This window comes from Macaca fascicularis, chromosome X (genome assembly GCF_037993035.2).
Source record: "Macaca fascicularis isolate 582-1 chromosome X, T2T-MFA8v1.1".
Taxonomy (NCBI): domain Eukaryota; kingdom Metazoa; phylum Chordata; class Mammalia; order Primates; family Cercopithecidae; genus Macaca; species Macaca fascicularis.
Genome location: NC_088395.1, coordinates 119961732 through 119975168, shown reverse-complemented (window position 1 = coordinate 119975168; position 13437 = coordinate 119961732). Strand labels below are relative to the sequence as shown.

The window sequence follows — 13437 nt, the reverse complement described above, 5'->3', positions numbered from 1 at the left end:
TTTTCTATCATTTACTCATGAAAATCACCTCAAAAGAGGTCGCCTTGTGTCTTCTCTGTGAATGACAAATGTGGAAATGAAATCTCTCTGAAGAAAATCGGTAGTGAAATCTTGATGTTTAAAAACAATATGAGTTGCTATTGAATTATACATCAGTGTCTTTAAAATCTGCATGCAATTTCAGTGTCCCAACTTATTCAAAGACTTGCCACAAGGAGAGAGAAGCAAAAGGGACAAACTAGTTGAGAACATCCAATCATTGTGATATAGGTATTTTTGTTCGTTGTACCTCTGAATTATTTGGCACATGTTACCCAAAGTGACATCTCAAGAATTTACTACATTCTGAACTTTTCAACATTATCCGTTTTTAAAGAAAAAAAGCATTGGCTTGGATAATCAAACAAGTCTTTAACAGTGAAATGTACTTTTTTGCTTCAACTTGGACATAACTGGCTCTGCTTCTTTTTGGAAATTTACACTCCTTAACAGAACATCATACTAATTTATGTATGTAGAACTTCCCTGTTCCACATGAAAGACAGATCATTAGCAAAACTAAGAAGTAGAGAAGGTTAGTCAGAGATGACCTCCACCTTCTCTCCCTTCTCATTTAATGTACATCTTCTCTCTCAAACTACAACTTTCTCTCACTCCTGATATTCATCGCAAGTCCAATTCTGACTCTTGTTTCCTACCAATGACAACTACAATGCTTGCTCTAATTGCCATATCCAGGGTATCTTGATTACACTCAGAGAATCTGAAAACCAGCATTTTTTTAGATCCAAAAAAAGGCTCCAATAGTAAAATAATGGGCCAGTGGAGGGAATATTTCAGAAGAAATTCTGCCCAGAAAATCTCTTATATCCATCCAGCTATGTCAAGTGTTGTGTAAAGAAAAGCCATGATTACAATGCTAGACACATAAGTACCCAATAAATACTTGTTGATTTGCACTACATTGTAATTACAATGCCAAGTATCTAAACGTACATGTCACTTAGCTTTTTCTAACCTTGAATATCCTAAGCACATAATGATTTGGCAGAGTAAAATATCTGCAATTTGCTTTTTCTCCACGATGAGCAGATAGCAATGTATGCTGAATTGCAGGATAATATCTGCAGACTGAAGTCAAGTCTGTGGTCAGAGGAAGTGTCAGCCTTTGACTTAATGAATCTCAAGCAGAGTATTAGCTCACTGAAATAGAAAGAGAGAGAATACATTTTAAAGGCTTTATTTGAATTTCATAAAAGGAAAGAAAATCATTTTTATGCTTTTTACCATGAAATTTCCAATGGATAATTGGCAACTCCAGTTTTCACCACTGACAAGTCCTGATCTAGGGGTTGCATTATCTTCATAGAGAAAGGCAGTAGAGCAAGGTTTGATAAACTTTTTCTGGTAGTTCATGATTCTATTTAATGTTTTCATGAGAAGAAACAACAATGACTCTTCATACCATTTACCTGTTTATTGTCCTCACAACCAAAAATAAATATGTTTTGGGGGGACAAAAAGGCCCATAGGTGATGAAAGACTCCTAATAATGAGAGTTGGGTCAATATACCTGATAGTCAATTAATACTGCACCTGATACACTTAGCTTTTATGACATGGAATGACCTACTCTCATACTCATGAATGCATGCTCAAAACAATGTCTATGTGAGCAGCCAGGTACTCAGTAGTTCTCATAGTCAGAAGAAGTCCAGTAGTGAGACACACGATTTTTGACTGTGTTGGAAACTGATAAGAAAATCATGAATTATCGGCTGGGCATGGTGGCTCACATCTGTGATCCCAGCACTTTGGGAGGTCAAGGCAGGCAGATCACCTGAGGTTGGGAGTTTGAGACCAGCCTGACCAACATGAAGAAACCCCATCTCTACTAAAAATACAAAAATTTGCCAGGCGTGGTGGCACATGCCTGTAATCCCAGCTACTCAGGAGGCTGAGGCAGGAGAATCGCTTGAACCTGGGAGGTGGAGGTTGTGGTAAGCTGAGATCATGCCATTGCACTCCAGCCTGTGCAACAAGAGCCAAACTTCATCTCAAAAAAAGAAAAAAAATAATGAATTATGAAAACAATAGCATTCTTACTAGGGATAATTGAGAGAGACCATACATTTGACAGTTTATTATACAAATTTAATATCTCATCACAGATGACGAGTTACCTCTATTTTATTCAGGATGTCTAGACATCACACACACTGAATCTTAAAAAAAAGTGTCATCTCTCATCTCTCATCCCTAATTTTCTCTTAAGGGCATAGAAGGAAAGAACCCTGGATTATAACCTGCAGGAGTCATGTTTGGTATAATTAAGATTTTATTACTCAATTAATATATTACCTCAATTCATTATAGTACCAGCAGGCAATTATATTATATTTTGGTACCCTATTCTGCCTTTCTTGAAGCACTTGTTTACTGTATCCCTAGTCATCATATCCATATTTATCTAGGCTTCACCCATACTTGTGATGAGCTAGAGTAAGGAGTTGAAAACCTAAAAGAGAGTATGGGGACAGTGGCAAGTTGGTATCCTCTTTCCTCAAGGAGAGTAGAATTAGGTGCTTTAGGCCAATCATGAGCAGCAGTGGGAGTGGTTTGAGACACCCTGAAGGGTTCATTTGCTTGTACATCGAAAAGGGAGTGTGCTTCACCATACTACGGCGGGGACTGCTGGTTCTCCATCTACTCTTTCAGCCTTTAGAATGGAAAAGGAACTGAGTTAGCATTGTTCAATCATTGAATTCCATTTCTCCCTAGCTAGAACTCTCACATAAGCCATTTGTTGCCCACGGAAGGTCCAATAAAGACAGACTTCCTTCTTCTTCCTTTCCTTTTCCTTTTCTTCTTGATTCAAGCAGGGAATATGTTTTGACTTGTGGAAAAATAAGCAGGGTGTTTAAATTGTATATTTAAGCTACACAGCAAAAAGAAAGAGTATAATGGAAGCAGGTGTAGTGCTAGGGGAAGGGGTGGGTGGGAAAACTATTCAATCCAAGAGCAGTATTCAGTATTCCTAGAGAAAGGAAATAGAAATAGCTTCAGCATAGCAGCCAGTCCACGTCAAAAGTAGACAACACTGAAAAATGAGGACACGTGTGGTATAAAGAATTGCTTCCAGTCACTCTGAACTTTGCCAACACTTGTCAGGACAGTCAGAGTACTCAAGATACATCAAATAGACACTCTTGTACAGGACAATTAGACACATTGCAGAAACGGGTAGGCGAGAGAGAAGAATTGCAGCTGAGCAAAGGTTGTGAAAGTGGCCTTTGTACTCTTCCACTTAGCTGTCAAGTTTGGAAAAGGCCTGGGAGAAAACTATGAAATCTCCCACTGTGCTGCTCAGAAAAGCAAACGGGCTAATTCAAGGATTATTCCTACTGAGGGGAAAAACAAAAACAAAAACAAAAACAAAACCAGGAGTATCTTAACTGAACTCCTGTCATTTACATGTGCCGATAAAGCCCACTCAAAGCATGGCTGTCTTATGATATTGCAAAGACATTTTCCCAGCCTGTTGACCCCTTGTCCTTCACCCTCCACCAATACAAAAATCTCTAATGTTAGAAATTCATATATAAGTATCAGTACCGTGTAAGAGTTGTTTGATATTGTTGATACAGCCTCATGGAAAGGATCTCACAATCTTACTTTGTGATCTAACAAGGTGTAAAACACTAAAAGTCTGAGACTTACGGTAGGAAAAAAAAAACACTTGTTTAGAGAAACTATTTTTTTTTTTTTTTTTTAGCATTGTCAGGGTGGGTCTAAAATAAGCTGATTTTACCTAGGGCAGCACCAGCTTTAAACAACTCCATGTTCTTTCATAAGTTTTCCCACTGGAGTGGATAATGGTGTACAGATCTTGAAAGTCTTTGTTGCCAAGCACTGTGGGAGGGGACTGAATTTCTGATTTGCACATATCAAGTATTGGCAGCTAGTGGCTCTCTGAAATGTATGCTGTTAAGGATTCTGTAATGTTTTAGTTTGTTACACAGTCCTAGCTCAGCTGAAAAGGCACAGTAGTCTTTAGTAGCTGACATTAGAGAAAAAAGACAATCTAATTTGTGCCTGGGGTGCTTGGAAATGCTGCAGGCTTCATAACAATTTGGGTGAGGGAAAATGTGGATAATGACTTTGTAATTGTTTCCATATATGGCAACAACACAGATTATGTATAATCATAAAGGTAGCATTAGCATTTACCATGAATCAGTCAATCCTAGGAGAACTTGTAGATGCCCCTTTCTACATACATTTTCTACCTTAGTGATATCCTCCCACTACTGGAACCACCTAGAGTGTTTACTGTTGAACCATTAAATTTCAAATTCATCTTGAGGTAATGGAAAGCGCGGTGGACTGTGAAGTGAGAAATTCTGGTCCAGCCTCTGCCACTTACTAGCTGTGGGAAATTTGAGCAAGTACCTCCCCTGTTCTGGCCTCTGTTTCTTACCATGGAAAATGGGAAATCTGGCTTAAATGAATCACTAGTATCTCTTTTACTACCCAAATCCTGTGATTTCCAAATGTTGCTCTCAAACTGCTTCATGTGTATCAAATGATCTAAGAGCTGAAAGAGACCATAATAGTCTTTTCCACACACCCACTTAATGTTTGAAACACTACAATATAACCTTCATGCCAAATGACCATTCAGCCTTTCAAGAAACACTTCAGTGCTCAGAAACTCACTATCTGTTGATTTTTCGTGGTTTCTTATACATTGGATACTAACTCATTGCCAGTTTTAGGCACTTTGAGCCTCTTTTTCTAATCAGTTATCTGCTCACTAACATTATCCATGGTGTCTTCTATTGAACAGAAATACTTAATTTTGATGTTTTTCGAGAGTTTTCTAAAAGTCTGAGCTACAAACAGAGTGAATGAGCCACCACAACAGATAGTGAGTTTCTGAGTAAATTATTTCAATAGGAAGTTTACTGATGAGAAAACCCAAAGGTTAGCAAATAATTTAAAAGATGATCTAGTTAATTAACAATCAGAGAAGTGGAAGTTAAAATAGTAAGCACTCACTTTATATTCACTACACTGGCCAAAATTAGAGAAATGAATCATCTGCCACATGTTGGCAGAAATGCAGGGCTAGATCTGGATAGCCCAAGAGTTTAATGAGGTTCTTGGCCCATTTTTGTACAGCTCATAAGATAGGAATGGTTTTAACATTTTTGACGGGTGATTCATGAAGAAGTGGACGAAGAAGGAGGAGGAGGAGGAAGAAGAGGAGTAGCAAAGACAATCCCGAGTGGCCTGAAAAGCCTAACATATTTACAATCTGGTTCTACACAGGAAAAGTTTGTGAAGCCCTAGGCTCTAGAATCCCTCATACACTGTTGGTGGAAGAAGTCGTTCTATAGAGCAACATGGAGCTATTTATGTATACACTGTGTGACCCAGAATACACAGGCTTACAAAAGTATAAAATGGGACATGTAAGGCTATTCATTGCAACGTTTATGGTGGCAGGAAGTTGGATCACTCAGGCTACTCATCATTGGATTTGGGGTTAGGAGTCAGAAATGATAGATAATTGAGTCGTCAGTCAATTTAATTGGTAAAGTGTGGTAGATGTACATTATGGAGATTATGTAGCATTTACAAATGACAAAATAGATACACATGCAACAAACTAAACAGAACTTAGAAAACATGTGGAGTGAAAAGAAATAAATAGAATGACATCTATATCAAAATACCACTTATGTAAACTAAAAATATGCAAGTACAAAACAACAAAACATATTTTACAAGTAGACAAACAGTAAAGGATTAGAATCATTGCCTGGGGGTATGAGAAATTGAAATAGAAAAAAACAATCAAATATGTGTCGTCCTTGCAAGCGGCAATGATAATCAGTGTGACATCAACTGAGGAGTGTGATAAACTCAATTTTCCTCAACAGAGAAGCAATAAGAAAAAAAGTTCTTAAAATATAATGAATTATTTCTTCACATAATCCCCATCCACTCCTTGGTCCTAGTTATATTCTCTATCACACAAAACAAGTACAATCCTTCTTTCACATATGCCTATGACAGTTCTTACCCCTTTAGGTCCTTTTTATTCTACATACACAGGTCTGCCTTCTCGATGGCTTTTCTGAATGTGACAACCAGAAATAAATATATTATTCAAGGTATAGGCTGCCTTAGTTCATTTGGGTTGCTATAGCAAAATACCTTAGACTGGGTAATTTATAAACAACAGAAATTTATTTTTCACAGTTCTGGAAACTGGAAAGTCCAAGATCAAGGTATCAGCAGATTTGGTGTCTAATGAGAGCTCGCTCAGCTTCATAGATGGTGCCTTGTTGATGTATCTTTACATGGTGGAAGGGGTGAAGAAGCTCCGTGGGGCCTCTTTTATAAGGGCATTAATGCTATTCATGAGGGTAGAGCCCTCATGACCTCATCCCCTCCTAAAGAGTCCTCCTCTTAATACCACCATATTAGAGACTAGGTTTCAACATATGAATTGGGAGGCATGAGGACACATTTAGACCATAGCATAGGCTCACCATCACACAGTAGAATAAAAATATTTCATTCCAGACACTATACTTCTCTCAAAGAAGCTTAATCAGAATTAGGGGTACAAACTGTGTGTTTTAACTCTTACCTATCTTGCATCATCACATTTAACCCTGTACTAGGCATACAACGGTAACTTTGTAAATGTTATTTGCTGTTGCATGTCAAATGTACTGTATGATAAACATTATTATAAATGCAGGCCGGGTGCGGTGGCTCACGCCTGTAATCCCAGCATTTTGGGAGGCCAAGGCGGGTGGATCACGAGGTCAGGAGTTCGAGACCAACGTGACCAATATGGTGAAACCCCGTCTCTACTAAAAATACAAAAATTAGCCAGGTATGGTGGTTCATGCCTGTAAACCCAGCTACTCAGGTGGTTGAGGCAGGAGAATCAGTTGAACCCTGGAGGCGGAGGTTGCAGTGAGCCGAGATTGCACCACTGCACTCCAGCCTAGGCAACAGAGTGAAACTCCGTCTCAAAAAAAAAAAAAAAATTATAAGTGTTAAGTGTAAGTCATTGTATCCAAGCATGCAGCTATCCAGTGGATAGAACTAAATTTTTAAAAATCAGCATAGGCTTACTTTCTTGTACCAGATAGCATATTCTAGACATTACAGCTAATCAAATAAATCTATTATAATCTCAAGTGATAAATTTCAACAAATGATGGAGAACTATAATTTCCTGTAAGTAGTTGGATAAGTCCAAAGGAACTTTACATTAATGGATTCATGTGCAGTGTTTATAAGATAAAATAAAGTAACTATTTTCTGGATGGATTGGGGGTTTAACACAGTGTCAGTAAATGTCATGTCTGTATGAACAAATATACATGGTTGATTCACTTCTTTTAGTTATGGAAATAGCTGTGTTGTTCTGCTGATGGCTCAATTAGCAATCATTTCTGACTCCTAACCCCAAATCCATCTAAAATGGTTGATTCAGCTATGCGTGATCATCTCAGAACTGAGTCTACATGTGGATTAACAAAACTGTTAGAGGCCGGGCGTGGTGGCTCATGCCTGTAATCCCAGCACTTTGGGAGGCCGAGGCGGGCAGATCACCTGAGGTCGGGAGTTCGAGATCAGCCTGACCAACATGGAGAAACCCCGACTCTACTAAAAATATAAAATTAGCCGGGCGTGGTGGCACATCCCTGTAATCCCAGCTACTCGGGAGACTGAGGCGGGAGAATCGTTTGAACCCGGGAAGCAGGAGGTGGCAGTGAGCCAAGATCGCGCCATTGCACTCCAGCCTTGGCAACGAGAGCGAAACTCTGTCTCCAAAAAAAAAAAAAAAAAAAAAAAAACTGTTATAAAAAAAACTTTAATCTTTAATGTCACTAAAGTATCTGTGCCAAAGCAAAATGTCTCTTCATTTTATAACTTTCTACATATGTGCTCCTAATGCAGAATTATATGAATTTTTTGTAGGAAACTGAACGAAGAAGAAATAGGAAACTGAAAGAAAGACTACTGCAGGCTTTATTGGACTTATTTGGGGCATTATTTTTATTCTTATCAGTGCATTCCAAAGTAGAAAAATGTTTCACCTCTTTTCCAATCCAAAGCACACTGAAAAATATCACAAGCTTCCACTCTCTCTCTCCAAAATTGGAAGTTTACTTATAAGACCTAGCATTCGTTTTTCAGGCTCTGATAATGAATGTACCACGACTTCTTGCTGTGTATCTGCCTGGAAACTTTTCATCCCAGAAAGTAAGCATGCTTGGATAAAGCTCATTTGCATATCTGCAACTCAACAGGGCCAAGAAAAGCTTCCATCATCAACAACAACAACAAAAATATACCAAAGTGTAGCAGAAATAGATGTGACTCTCCAAACTTCAAGAAGTCCCATGAGCTTCTGGAGATAATCCATCTTGTTGTCTCTTAATTGCCAGTAGGTTTATCACAACTTCCAGTTTGATTTTTAAGGAGGCTGAACTGTAAAAGTATTGTAATTAGCTCACTAAAATGTGCAAGGCAAACTGGGGAATTATAATTCATTCTTTGAAGACTCAGGAAGACAGGAAGTCAGGTAAGCAATTCATTCACTTTTCTCAGATACTCTTTGGGCATAGATAAGAGTCAGGAAACTGCACTGACATTCACTTCTGAATGCAGTATACATTTATATTTATTTTACACGGTTTTCATCTATCTTATGCATAATGTCTAAAAAGGAAGGAAGTAGTTATCTTGGGAAAGTTTATCTGTTTTTATCTGAACAACGAAGCTGGCTATTTGCAACACTGTGGTAAGCAAGCTTTAAGTTACAATAGCAATTTGATTTGAATCCCAATAAGCCTAGTATTAGGCATTACAGAATACTTACTAGGCAAAGACTTATTAGGGAAATCAACTTTTGCTTTCCCAACATGCTCATTAAAATTATAGGTCTTAACTTTATTGAAGTATACTCAATATTTATGACTTTCTGGAACAACCTGGATAATCCCTTTCTCAGCATCACTTGTTTGCCTACTAAATATCTACTTCCCCTTCCTTTTTTTTCACGCCCCCGCCCCCCCCGGCCCGAGACAGTCATACTCTATTGCCCAGGCTGGAGTGCGATAGCGTAATCTCGGCTCACTGCAGCCTCTGCTGCCAGGGTTCAAGTGATTCTCTTGCCTCAGCCACCTGATTAGTTGGGATTACAGGCACGCACCACCATGCCCGGCTAATTTTTGTATTTTTAGTAGAGACAGGGTTTCACCATGTTGACCAGGCTGGTCTCGAACTCCTGACCTCAAGTAATCTGCCCGCCTCGGCCTCCCAAAGTGCTGGAATTGCAGGCATGAGCCACCATGCCTGGTTTTTTTCTTACAACAACACAATTTATTTCATGTGTGCACTCCTGCCCCATATGACCCAAGGGCTTAGGATTCTAGTCTCAGTCCCAGACATAAACCTTAATCAATCTAGGTCAATTTTTGTGGTTCTATTTTTATTGCCAGTGGTTGATTTAAGGGTAATTAATGGATTGTAGCCAATGAGACATGAATGAAGATCTGTTGGGGGCTTCTGAGAAAGATTTGTTCATTCTTCAGAAGAAGATATAGATAACATTGCACCTTTTCTGCATCTGGACATTGTCATATCTGCATGAGATATATGTAACTGCTGTATCCATCTTGTGACTATTACAAAAACCAGCATTAAGATGAAGCTGATAATGAATTCAGAAAAGTAGAGAAATGCAATGACTCATGTACCTAAATATTTAGAATTTATTCATTTCAGGCTCTTAAGTAATATCATGTAAAAAAGCTGACCACAATTACTCTATCCTCTTCTTCTAAGTTCTCCAGGACAATTAATAATAGAGTCTTCATTTGTCCCATATACATTTAAAAAATAAACTAATGGTTAAACATAAATAATTAAATTCACATGTTTATCTCTACTCCTATCTGAAACTTCTAAATAATAATATCATGTTAATAGTGATAATAATAGTTGATGACACAAATAACTTTGTGTCAAACACTGTTCTAAGTACTTTACATGTACTAACTTCTATGACACAGGTGCTCTTTTATTTTTATTTTTCAACAAGAAAATAAATGAAAAGAAAAAAATAGAAATGCAGACAACTTAAGTAAATGGCCTGTGCTCTCTCAGCTGGTAATATGGCACAGCAAGGATTCCAACCCAAAGAGTTCAGCTTTAGAACCTGTGCCCTCAAATACTATGATGAATGAAAAGGCATAAACCCATGAGGACAAAGGAACCCCAAGAAGAGACAAAAATTGATGAGAAATATTAGCATAAATTTGAAAGATAGAAAACAGATGGAAGCATGTTGACTGAACAAAGCTAATTAAATCAAGATCGAAATGCTTACAGAAGGAAATGCTGGTAAGAAGCAAATTATTGCAGCCCATGGAAATTGGAAAGGCTCAAGAGTTCAAAACACCAAGTATCTCAAAAGATGATGGAAAAAAATTTATAGGGCAGAAAACAGAGGAATTATTTAAAGACTATATAAGGAGATACTAGAATCCCAGGTGCTCTTCACTCTAGTAGGTGATCACATGTCTATTCTTTGGAAAGATTTAAGAAAGCCTCCAGATTGAAATTTCAAGCACAGTGGTGGGTGGAAGAAAGAAACAAACAAAAACAAGGGGATTAAGTGAATTATTTCATAGGAAGAATTGAAATGCCTAAACTCTTCTCAAATACAAGTAACCAGGCAAGAGCTGAGATAATGTATTTTTGAAGAATCAGTGCCTCCTCAAAGGGGAAAAACGTTATACACAACAAATTGGCAGTCCCCCTTCCGGGTATCTGTGTCTCTATACAATGACTTTACCGTGAATATCACCAGTTAACTAAGAAAATAACAAAGACTTTTCAAATAGCTTTTTAGTTTTACTCTTAAATATAAATGGACAATTCTTTCTTCACTCTTAAATGTGAGTAGAGAGCCAAGGATGTCCGATATTTGATGAAAACTTTCAATGTGAAACATAGGCGGAAATGAACAAATAGAAAAAGGAAACAGAAACAGAGACAATGTGAGAAAGTATAAGAAAGATTTAAGAAAAACTCTAGCACCTTAGAGAAAGAAAATATATAGGATCATGATAGATTGCCATATAAAAAGAGAAAAGTCTCTTTTTGTCCACCTTTACTGAGGTATAATTGACAAAAATTATAAATATTTACAATGTATAATGTGATATTTTTATATATGTATACATTGTCTCATGATGGCTACAATCAAACCAATTAACACATTCACCACCTCACATATCTTTGTATGTGTATGTGGTGAGAACATTTAAGATTTATTCTCTTGGCGTGCCGGATCATGGCGCAGGGGCAGCGCCAGTTCCAGGCGCACAAGCCCTCAAAGAGCAAAGGCAGCGGCGGCCTCTGAAAAGAATCAGGCCCGAGAAAAGGCGGTAGTGTTATCTCTCCCAAGAAGGCGCGCCTTGTGCAGCAGCAAAAGCTCTAGAAGAACCTAGAAGTCGGGATCCGGAAGAAGATCAAACATGACGTGGTGATGAAAGCCAGCAGCAGCCTGCCCAAGAAACTGGCACTGCTGAAGGCCCCGGTCAAGAAGAATGGGGTGGTTGCCGCCATCTCCTCCAACCAGACACCTTCCTGAGGACGCTGGCCCCAGCGCAGGCCAACACCCAACCCCCTACCTCCATATGGGATCTTACAAGTGATCCCACACTCTATACTGTCAGGAAGAGGATCCAGTCCCCCAGCACTGGGCTTCACCTAGAACTCCAGCGGGGGCCAAGGGTGCTGAGAACCCAGCAATGACCAGGAAGATACAGTCACCAACTTCATCTGTCCCCGTGCCCCTTCCCAGGTCCTGCCTCCACAGGTTTAACCCAGAACAATAAATCTGGCTTTGTCATCCCTCTTGCAAAAAAAAAAAAAAAAAAAAGATTTATTCTCTCAGTAAATTTCAAGTATACAATACAGTATTACTAACTACTGTCACCATGCTGTTCAAGAAAAAATCTTGAAAATTAAATAATATCAAAACTTCTAGAAAAATCATCAAAAGAAGTTAAAAGCAAAGTCGAGGACTTGTACAGAAGGTAGAACATCAAAGCTATAAAGTAATAATTACAATATAATAAAAAAATATATATAGCTCTTATGTGTTAGGCACTGTTCTGAGCACTCTGCACGCATTAATTCATTTTCTCTTAGCAACAAACCTTAAGATAGACACTATTCAATTTCTATATAGGGACACTGAATAACAGAGAAGACAAGTGACTTGTCCAAAGTCAAAACCTAGTAAATGGTGGAGCTCACATTAGAACCCAGGACCTCTAGCTCCAGAGGAAATGCTTATCTAACCACTACACTCCCTCCTTAGCGAAAAGAAAAAAAAAAAAAGGTAAAATGGTAGAAAACATACAAGATGAATCCAAGAAGTCTGACAAATTGAAGAAAGAAAACACAGAAAATAGGAAGAGAAGAAAAGTATCAAACAATTACTCCAAAAGTGTTTCCCATAACTGAAAGACACAGTTGGTGATTAAAAGGACTTACCATATAGCTCTTCCCCTACTCTCCAACTAAAAGAATGGGGAAAAAAAAAAAAAAAAAAGCCCAGATCAGGACACATCTTCACTGAATTTTAGCATACTGTGGATATAGGTAGGATCTTAAAAACTTCCATAAATGTCACATGCAAAGGAGTAGAAGTCAGAATTGCCCTGGACTACTCAACTACCACAGTGGGAACTAAAAGATTTTGGAGCAATGCCATCACAAGTGGAAGATGATTCCCCGTTCATAATTCTATTCCCAGAAAATACATCATTCAAGTATTAATGTAGAATGAAATTTGTTTCAAACATGCACGTTCTTAAAAGATTGACTTCCTTTTTATCGTATCTCAGGAAATCATCAAGGACACACTCCACCAAAACAGAAGAATACAAGAAAGAAGAAGCAATATGGAATATACTATTGAGAAAGGTATTTCAGTTCTTTTGAAGACCTAAAAGATATGAGTTTATGCATTGAAAAAAGCTCGCTTTTCAAATAATGATAGCCACATATTGATATTATACAAAATTATGATGTAACTTTTCTGAAGTTATAGGGCACAAAGGAGAAAAATTATTTTAGACATTGTGTAAGGATCAATTAGACTTCCAAGATCCCAGATACAACCCTGACATTCACTGGAGACTTTGATACTCAGTGCATAATCATCCTTTGCTTCTCAAATGTTGTTACAATTATGGGTGATTGTAACAGTCATTTGGGATGTTTCATTTCAAATCTTAGCAATATAGTTTATTTCCCACTCTTCAATCCTGGAGACCCTGACCTATATTTTGGTTTAGATACCCACATCCATTACCATTT

At 38.0% G+C, this 13437-nt stretch overlaps 1 pseudogene; it reads left to right on the top strand.

The window, feature by feature from the left end:
• The first annotated feature begins 11386 nt into the window (after positions 1-11386).
• On the top strand, positions 11387-11989 carry LOC102119095 (leydig cell tumor 10 kDa protein homolog pseudogene; annotated as a pseudogene).
• Positions 11990-13437: the final 1448 nt, after the last annotated feature.